This window comes from Prunus mume, linkage group LG1, assembly GCF_029339155.1.
Source record: "Prunus mume cultivar Tortuosa linkage group LG1, ASM2933915v1, whole genome shotgun sequence".
NCBI lineage: Eukaryota > Viridiplantae > Streptophyta > Magnoliopsida > Rosales > Rosaceae > Prunus > Prunus mume.
Genome location: NC_142698.1, coordinates 6,828,202 through 6,837,687, shown reverse-complemented (window position 1 = coordinate 6,837,687; position 9,486 = coordinate 6,828,202). Strand labels below are relative to the sequence as shown.

Here is a 9,486-nt window from a genome sequence, read left to right as displayed (position 1 = left end):
GAGAGTGCCATTGGTATCACAAAAACGCAGTGATGAAATGTGATAATTTTGCAAACCCATGACTATTTGATAAAAACCTTTTGTTTTGCTCCATGGCCTGTAGGCTGCAGTTCTCCTTCAATTTTTTTTTCCTTCTATTAACTTCTCTTTACCTCTTCCCTTTCATTCTCCCTGGCCTGCAATCCTCCTCCTCCTTTTTTCCTTCTTCTAATTACTTCTCTTTACCTCTTCCCTCTCGTTCTCCCTAGCCTGCAACCCTTTTCGTGTCTTTTTCTGGTATGAAACCTCAGCACTCCCCTCCCTTTTTAATCTCAATTTTTAAGTCTCTTTTTCAAATCATAGAACTGATAAAAGAGAAGAAACCAAGCCACAAAAACGAAACCAAACCCAAGAGTTAATCATTACCCATCAAAATGAACCCAAAATAGAGAGAAGAAAGTTAAGAAATCTGAGGGAGAGAACTGTGATTTGGGGAAGGGCTACATGAATTACACGGGTTGACAGAGAAGAAAATATTTATTTATTTAATTTTAAAGCTTGGGGTTTTTGTTTTTGGGTTACAAAAAGCTTGGGTTTTTACAAACCAAATTTGTATTCCATAACAATTCCATAAATACTTGGAGGCGGAGAGTGTCAGAGGTGTACCTGAGGACGGAGGAGAGAGATATAATTGAAAATGGGAGGATTAAATGCTCATAACTTCATACTAGAAACTGTTTGGGCCAAAATTTTGCACGCCAGCCCATTTTGTTAAAAGGCCTATAATAACAAAAAACCAATTGGGCTTTGTATCTATTGGAATTGGAAATCAACCCAAAATGCTGAGATGGCCCATACCATTTTTTGGGCAGATTACAAATATTACCATAGTTAAAAAAAATTTAATTACCATTACTGGCAATTAAATATGACACACTCAGCTTTAGATCAAATGACCTAGCTTCTAAACACTCTCACCATCTGATGTTAACCTCAAAAGTGCAAATTAGCATATTTTTTGCCTCAAAAGGAACCCCACATGACTTTCTGACTTTGAAAAAGTTAAAATTCTCAACTAAGACAGAGGAAGTGATAGGAGTTAATGAAGACAGGTTTTTCGAAAAACCTTCTCCATTTTAAAAACCAAGAAAAGAAGATCAAATCCCCCCTCCATGTGCAGAAAAGCTCTGCACCAAAGCATGTTATATTTTCAAGAGATAAGTAGGTTACATTTTCAAGAGATTGTAGGGGCTTTTTCGCTCGCACTCGATGGGCCTGGCTCAGAAAGAGCCAAATGTATGAAATTGCCCCTGAGTCTCGAGTTCAAGGATCAGACCCCAAGAGCATTTCGAAAGGGTAGCTGAGCCTTAGGATACACCTTGGTCTCCTTCACCAATGAAACCAACAATAGCTTACAAATAGACACTACTACATTTCACTATTTGCGTGACGAGAGTTTGCACGACTAAACATACCACGCGTAGCGCAAAATCGAGCGACGACAAAATTTCGTCACGCAAAAAGTCTTAGAGCGACAAAAACTATATCGTCGCAAAAAGCCAGGAAAACTCTGGGAACCTTTTTTTGACGCTAAAGCCTTGCACGACAACAAATGTCGCCGCAAAGATTGCTTTCTGCGACAAAAGTTATTGGCGCCGCAAAAAAAAGCTGGAAGAAAATGCGGGTTTTAGGTTTTGTGCCAAATTCTTGCACGACGAGATATTTTATTTAGTCGCGCTTACTCTTTGACGATTAATAATTTTCGTCGCGCTAAAAACGTTCTAACATCTTGCGCGATTTACGGGATGACTTGGCGCGACGAATACTTGAGAGACGAAAAATATTATTATCATCGCGCAAAGTTCGATGTCGGCACAACCTTGCGCGACGAAATAATGAATATTGCGATGAAAACTGTAATTGCGCGACGAATTTCGCACGACGATGAAATTTTTTGTCCCGCAAGTTGTTATGTTTTTGCGTGACGACTATTTTTTGTTTAGCGCGATTTAATACTTGTTCGTTGCGCAAATCTTCATCCTCTACTTCATCGGTTTCAGCCATTGTAGAGGCAAACTGGAAAAAAAAATTGCAGCTTGCCTCTCCTTCTCTCTCGAACGATTTCGGCAAACAAAACTCGTCAATTTCATTTCGTTTATGAGTTGAACTACCTCCGCTTCTGCTACGTTCGTTGGGTATGTATTTTTTGTCGTTAGTGTAAAAGTTTTAATGTAAATTTATACTGACACCATTAATTTCGTTGTCTATAGGGATATTATATGTGATTAGCGATTACTAGAGAACGATTGATAAGGTATTTTCGTCGTTTTATAATTTAAAAATATAAAATTAATTACATTATGTTTAAATTGTTTTGTGAAATTATATTTATATTATGTTGTTAAATTTATGCACGTTGATGTATGCATGGATGCGAAAGCATGACTGCGGTCCAATTAATTATTGAATTGTCCCATTATTTGGACAGTTTGGGAATGCATAGTCGTGTCACGTAATTTACGGCTATAGGATTAGGTTTCGATTGTGGAGATTTCGGTGTCATCTCGGTACGTTCTTTGGGTGGTACGTAGGTATTTTATACCTACGATACACCTCAAGAATTGTGTCGAGATGCTGCCGAAATTCATCAACGTCTAAATCTAATCTCATGTAGCCGTAAATTATGTGATATGACTATGCATTCCCGAATGGGATAGGGCCATTACGGGAGGCATAAGGTGACATTATGATTTTGTACGAATACAACATGATTGTTGTATTGTGATTGTGGTTCCAGGAATTATGAGCAGGAGGTGGATACAGAACCTGAATAGGTGCATAAATGAATATTTAGATGGAATCGAGGATTTTATTGCCTTTGCATGGACACACAACCTGGGTACAACTAGAATCCGTTGTCCTTGTCGGAGGTGTAATAACACGTTATGGGAGACAATTGAAAATGTTCAATTTCATTTGGTAAGGAATGGAATGATTGAGACATATAGCACTTGGACCTATGACGGGGAACAATTAGACATTGCTTTGTCTTCAAGGGCCACAAGAGCGGAGAATGTTGAACCTATTGTGGATCCTAATGAACAAGTCATAGATATTCTAAATTATGCTTTTCCATTTGCATCGACCAGCAGCAATCAGGAGGGGGAAGATGACGTGCCTACATCAATGGACAGCAGAGTTCGAACAGATGAAAACTGTACAAAATGCCAATCAAGAGTTATACCCGGTGCGTAGAACTTTTTGTTATGACGGCCATTGTGGAGCTAATGCACGGAAAAATAAAGTATCGTATGTCGAACCTGTGTTTCGATTACTTTTTAGGGGTTTTTAAGAGAATACTTCCGACGGACAATTGTTTGCCGAAAGACCACCGACAGGCACAGAAGGTGTTGAATGGTCTTGGATTGAGTTATGAAAAAATTCATGCTTGCAAAAACAATTGCATGTTATTCTACAAAGAGTATGAAACATTGGATACATGCCCTATATGCAAGGAGTCGAGGTTCAAAACAACATCTCAGAATAGAATGACTAAGATTCCACAAAAAGTCATGCGTTATTTGCCCTTGAAACCTAGGTTGCAACGCTTGTATATTTTGACGCATATTGCCACAGATATGAGGTGACATAAGGAAAAACGGGTAAATGACGATGTGATGCGGCATCCTGCAGATGGGGAAGCATGGAAAGAGTTCGATCGAACGTTCCCTGAGTTTGCTGCTGATCCCCGAAATGTTAGATTGAGACTTGCCACTGATGGATTCAATCCGTACGGGGTTCTAAACCAACACTACAACACTTGGCCGATTTTCGTATTCCCATATAATTTGCCGCCTTGGAAGTGCATGAAAAAGGAATATATGATGATGACTGTTTTGATAACTGAGGATCCCGGCAGGTCAATCGATGTTTACTTACAGCCGTTGGTTGATGAGCTCAAGGATTTATGGACAAACGTTGTGCGTACGTACGATAAATCCACTAGGAAGATGTTCACTTTGCGGGCAGCAGTTATGTGGATTGTGAATGATTTTCCCGCATATGCAATGGTTTCTGGGTGGAGCATGAAGGGTTATATGGCATGCCTTGTATGCAAGGACGATGTGACTTCTAGTTGGCACGACGGAAAAGTTTGTTACCTTGGTCATCAGAGATGGTTGGCATGAGACCAGGAGTGGCGGGAAAAGGATAAAGAGTTCGACGGGAAGAAAGAGCATGGCCTCAGACCTAGAGAGAGGTTCGGTGATGAGATCTTAGAACAGCTTAACTGTTTGGATTTTGCTCCATTCGGAAAAACAATTAGTTGGACCAGGACCTGCTACACATATGAATTGGACGCACAATCTTATGTTTTTTGAGCTTCCATATTGGTCTAAACTAACATTGAGGCACAATCTCGACGTTATGCATGTTGAGAAAAATGTCTTTGACACATTGATGGGCACGATTCTAGATATCGAGAGGAAGACAAAGGACACGATCAAAGCTCGTCTGGATTTGGAAAAAATGGGCATACGAAGGGGTTTATGGATGAAAAGGGACAGTCATAAAGCTAGAAAGGATCTTGCATTTTTTTCCATGAAACCGAATGACAAAAAAGAGTTTCTAAAGTTTGTATCGACTATAAAGTTTCCTGACGGGGGTAAATTTACTGGACTAAGGAGCCATGACTGCCATGTCTTTATGCAACGCCTACTTCCTGTGGGGATTCGACACCTATTACCGGAAGATGTAGTCAAGCCAATCGTATTGTTATCCAGATTTTTTTCCCAACTGCGGCAAAAACGCTATGGCGATGACATTAATCAGCTGCGCCATGACATTTTCCAAGTCTTATGCAAGTTTGAGATGATATTCCCTCCAGCTTTCTTCACAAGTATGATTCACGTGATGGTTCACTTGCTAGAAGAGGCATTGCTTGCTGGTCTAGTCAACTATCGTTGGATGTATCCAATAGAAAGGTATATAATCATTCCATATTTGTGTATGCATAATTATCCTATGCTTGCTACTTGTTAAATTTGCATCGTATCGTTTTATTTTCGCAGGCTTCTCGAGAGTCTGAAAAAAGCGTACACAACAGAGCGAAGCCCGAAGGATCAATTATAGAGGCTTGGGTTCAATACGAGGCGCTTAATCTCTGTGGAATGTATTTAAAATATGTGGACACAGCTTTCAATCGTCCTCAGCGCAATAATGACGGAGGCGTGAGAAATGCGAAACTTTCTATTTTTGCCCAAAGCGCACGACCCTTTGGAGATCCTGTACGAGGAGAGGCGTTTTCCAAAAATGACATGGAGGTGGCCCATTGGTTCGTACTGAACAATTGTGATGAGATAATCCTATACTTGGATGTGCATGAAGAGATGATGAAGCGAGAACATCCATCACATTTGTATTCCAAGAAACACCGTGAATTGTTTCCACAATGGTTTTTGGAATATGTAAGGTATAAGTGTTTTGTATTTGACATATATATATTGTAGTATTTATGCTTCTCAAACTAAAATGTGAATGTTTTTGTATAATATTAGGTGAATAAGTTGAAATCAGAGAATTCCCCCATTTACAGTGAAGAGTTATATAACTTGGCATTCGGTCCAATTAGCACTGAATTATTCTTGGGTTGCCATGTTAACGGCATCAAATTTTTGGGGACTGCATGATATGACAAGTTGTGTATGCAAAACAGCGGTGTCCATGTCCTAGGTGGTGGTGAAAGTACGGACATTGATTTCTATGGCAAACTCACAACTATCGTGCAATTGCTTTACAAGGACCGATACCAAGTAATCATGTTTAAGTGTCGATGGTTTGATACAAACCCGAATAGACAGGGAAGTGTTAAAATCGACTATGGGTTACTATCTGTGAACATTAACAGAACTTGGTATGATGACGACCCTTACATTTTGGCAAACATGGCAAAACAGATTGTGTATCTAGATGACCCTAAAGCAGACAGCAGTTGGAAAGTTGTTCAGCAGATGGATCAGAGGAACGTGTATGCTATACCAGAACTAGACCCATCTGACAACGACGTCGACGTTTTTGACCAACGTTTGGAATCTTTCATGGAAAATGATGCACAAACCCTTCTAGATTCAAATGTTGTACAAGAATCGTTTCAGCTTGAAGGAGTGTCTTCAAGAGAAATACCGATTCGGTCAATTACAATTGACGTTGGTGATCTTCCGCGATACGATCCAACCATGGGCCCAAACAACGACGATGATGTACTTATGGAGGACGAGGAGGATGAGGAGGAGGAGGAGGATTGGGAGACCGAAAGTGATGATAGCGATGGTAACGAAGATTATTATAGTTCAGATGATGAATAATGTAATTTATTTGTGACCTACCATGTAAATAATGTAATTTATTTGCGACTTGCCATGTAAATAATGTAATTTATTTGCGACTTGCCATGATAGCGACGGTATATCGTTTTATTTTCTCATTCTAATTTCCATGTATTCCTATGCCTTAATTTCAATTTTATTTTACAAATCATAAGCTTCTCAATGATTTTAGTTAAATATTTCATACCTTTTTAATTAATTACTTTTAAATTTAATTACGACATAAATACGAGTTATACCTTCATTTAAATCCTATAATATAAGCTTACTTATACCTTTACTTTTTTATATAAAAAAAAGTTGGTTTTACACTTTCGCGACGAAAGAAGTGCATGGATTCGTCGCAAGCAACAGTCGGGAATTATTTGGTAGAATAAAAATCCTGGGTTTACACTTTATGCGTGACGAAGAAGAACATTGCTTCATTGCGCAATAGTCGGGAATTATTTGGGAGAATAAAAAAGTCCCTGGGTTTACACTTTGCGCGATGAATAAGTGCATGGATTCGTCGCGCAACATGGGAATTATTTGGGAGAATAAAAAGTCCCAGGTTTACACTGCGTGTGAAGAAGTGCATGGATTCGTCGCGCAACAGTCGGAAATTATTTGAGAGAATAAAAAAGTCCATGGGTTTACACTTTGCACGACGAATAAGTGCATGGATTCGTGGCGCAACAATGGGAATTATATGGGAGAATAAAACGCCCTGGTTTAGACTTTGCGCGACGAAGAAGTGCATGGATTCGTCGCGCAAGTTTTGAGCGATTTAAGACAACCTCTTTCGTCGCGTAAAGTATTAGTATTTATATATTATATATTATATATTATTTTTATGGCATACGCATTCTACGAAACTAGTCTCAACGATCCAACCGTGAAACGTGTTTGTATATGCTGCTAGATCATATACCTCAAAAATCGCAAAAAAAAGAAAACATTCATAGACCTACAAACAGCACAAAACTTTTCAATGGTTATAAGCGACAAATCACAATTTAACGGTTATTTTAACTCCGATTGCGATGATTTTTTACAGCTACACTCCGTCACCCTATATGAATACAATGACTGAATTTGATCTTCAATTTCAAAGATTTACAATGGTGAATACCACAAAATCTTACGTTAAATTTAACGAAAGTATAAATAAACTCTTCATTGTTAGATACTGTATTGTTTTGATGGCATATGCATTCTACGAAACTAGTTTCAACGATCCAACCGTAAAACGTGTTTGTATGTACTGTGAGATCGTATACCCCAAAAATTGAAACAAAAAAACATTCGGACATCTAGTAACGGAACAAAACTTTTTAACGGTGATAAATGAAATTCCTTGCGCGACGATTCTGTTGTCAAGAATGAGATTTTGCGCGATGGAAGAGTCTTCTACGCCGCACAAATTCTGGTCGACGCATAATTTCGTCGAGCAATGTATTAAATTGTTGTTTAGGGTTTAGGGTTTAGGGTTCATGGGTTTGGGGACTTTGCGCGACGCATGAACTATTTTTCCATCGTGTAGGTTCGGAAAATATTGGCGATTCTAATCCTGCTTATAGAAAAGTCTTTGCGCGATGGATGAAGATGTTTTTGTCACGCAAGGTTATATTTTTGAACTTTGCGCGACGCCAGGACTTGATACGTCACACAAAATTTTGTCAGACACATTAATTCGTCGTGCAAGGTCGTGAAATTTTGGCGGTCCACCTCCCGCTGAATAAAATATCGAACCAGCGCGACGTATTTTTTTTATTTCGTCAGCAAAGATAAATTTTTGGTCAGCGATGTAATTTTTCGTCGCGCAAGTTTACACTGTCGAAATTTCGGGACGAGTTTCTTTTATTCATCGCACAAGTTAAAAAAAAAGCTTACACTATGCCTTTTTCCTCGTTGCGCAAGGTTCCCAATATTTTTTCTTAAAAATGCGACACTTTCTCTCTCTTCTTTATTCCTCCGTCACATAACGCCTCCTTCTCCAGCCTGCCCCCAAGCCTCTATACCTATGCCGCCACCCAAGGCGGCGGCCTCGCTGCCATTCCTTCCAAACGCGTCGACTTCTCCCAAGCCTCCATAAGTTGACGCCTTGCCGCTCTCTCGCTTCCTTTCCCCTCTCGACCCCAAATTCGTTCTCGCTCTCTCCAACCCAAACCCCATCGCCACACCACCACCTCCCTCTCGCACTGCTGTTATGCATGCATATAATCTCCCTTTTTTTTTGTTTTGTTTTTTTCAATTTTAAATATATTCAGGTGAATTTTGTTTTCTGTTTCAATTTATGTATTTATTTTGTTAAGTGTTGAAATTGCTTAGTTTGATGCTTGGTTAGGATTTTATTTTGTTTTTTTTTTCAATTTTAAATATATTCGGGTGAAATTTTTATTTTCATTTTGTTTCAATTTATGTATTTATTTTGTTAACTATTGAAATTTCTTAGTCTGATGGTTGGTTTAGGGTTTTATGTTTCAATTGAAAAAATCGAGGGTGATAGTTATTGTGGTGGTTTGAATTATGTGTTTCAGTGTGATTTTGTTGTTGTTTTCACATGCGGTTTTTTTGGTGTTTTGGTGTTTGAATTATCGTAGAATTTTTTTGAGTTGGGGGAAGAAAAGTCGAGAAGGAGGAAGGAAAAGTGTGCTAACATATTATCAAAAATACACTTGAAAAATAGCTCACATATTATTATTATCAAATTAGATTGTTTAGTCTAAATCATGCATAAATGTTGTTCGCAAATTTTTGTGTATTTGTTGTTGGAATTGAGATAAACAGACTGTTGTTGGAATCCATGAGTTTCTGCATTTGAGTTATTGGTATTTTGGTGATTGATTATATTTAAAATTGAATTTGTTCTTCATTAGTTATTGAGGTTTTTTTTTAAAAAAATAAATAAATAATTTTTTGGCCAAGGAGGTTTTAACTTTGAATGCTTGTTCAGTTTTGCAGATGTCGACCTTATCGAACTCGTAAGGCGGTGACAACTACATCGAGTTTGCCTCCCGACGACGCGCTGCCACTGCTCCAAAGATGTGCACGCCATGGCGGTTTGTCCCGGTCCCCTATGCACCGGCGTCATCAGTCGTCGGGCGCCTGTTAGCGCCAGCGCATCGCCGCCCAAAGATGATCG

General features: G+C 38.9%; 1 pseudogene; it reads left to right on the top strand.

The window, feature by feature from the left end:
* The first annotated feature begins 3,656 nt into the window (after positions 1-3,656).
* Positions 3,657-5,666, top strand: LOC148920872 (uncharacterized; annotated as a pseudogene).
* The last annotated feature ends 3,820 nt before the right edge of the window (positions 5,667-9,486 follow it).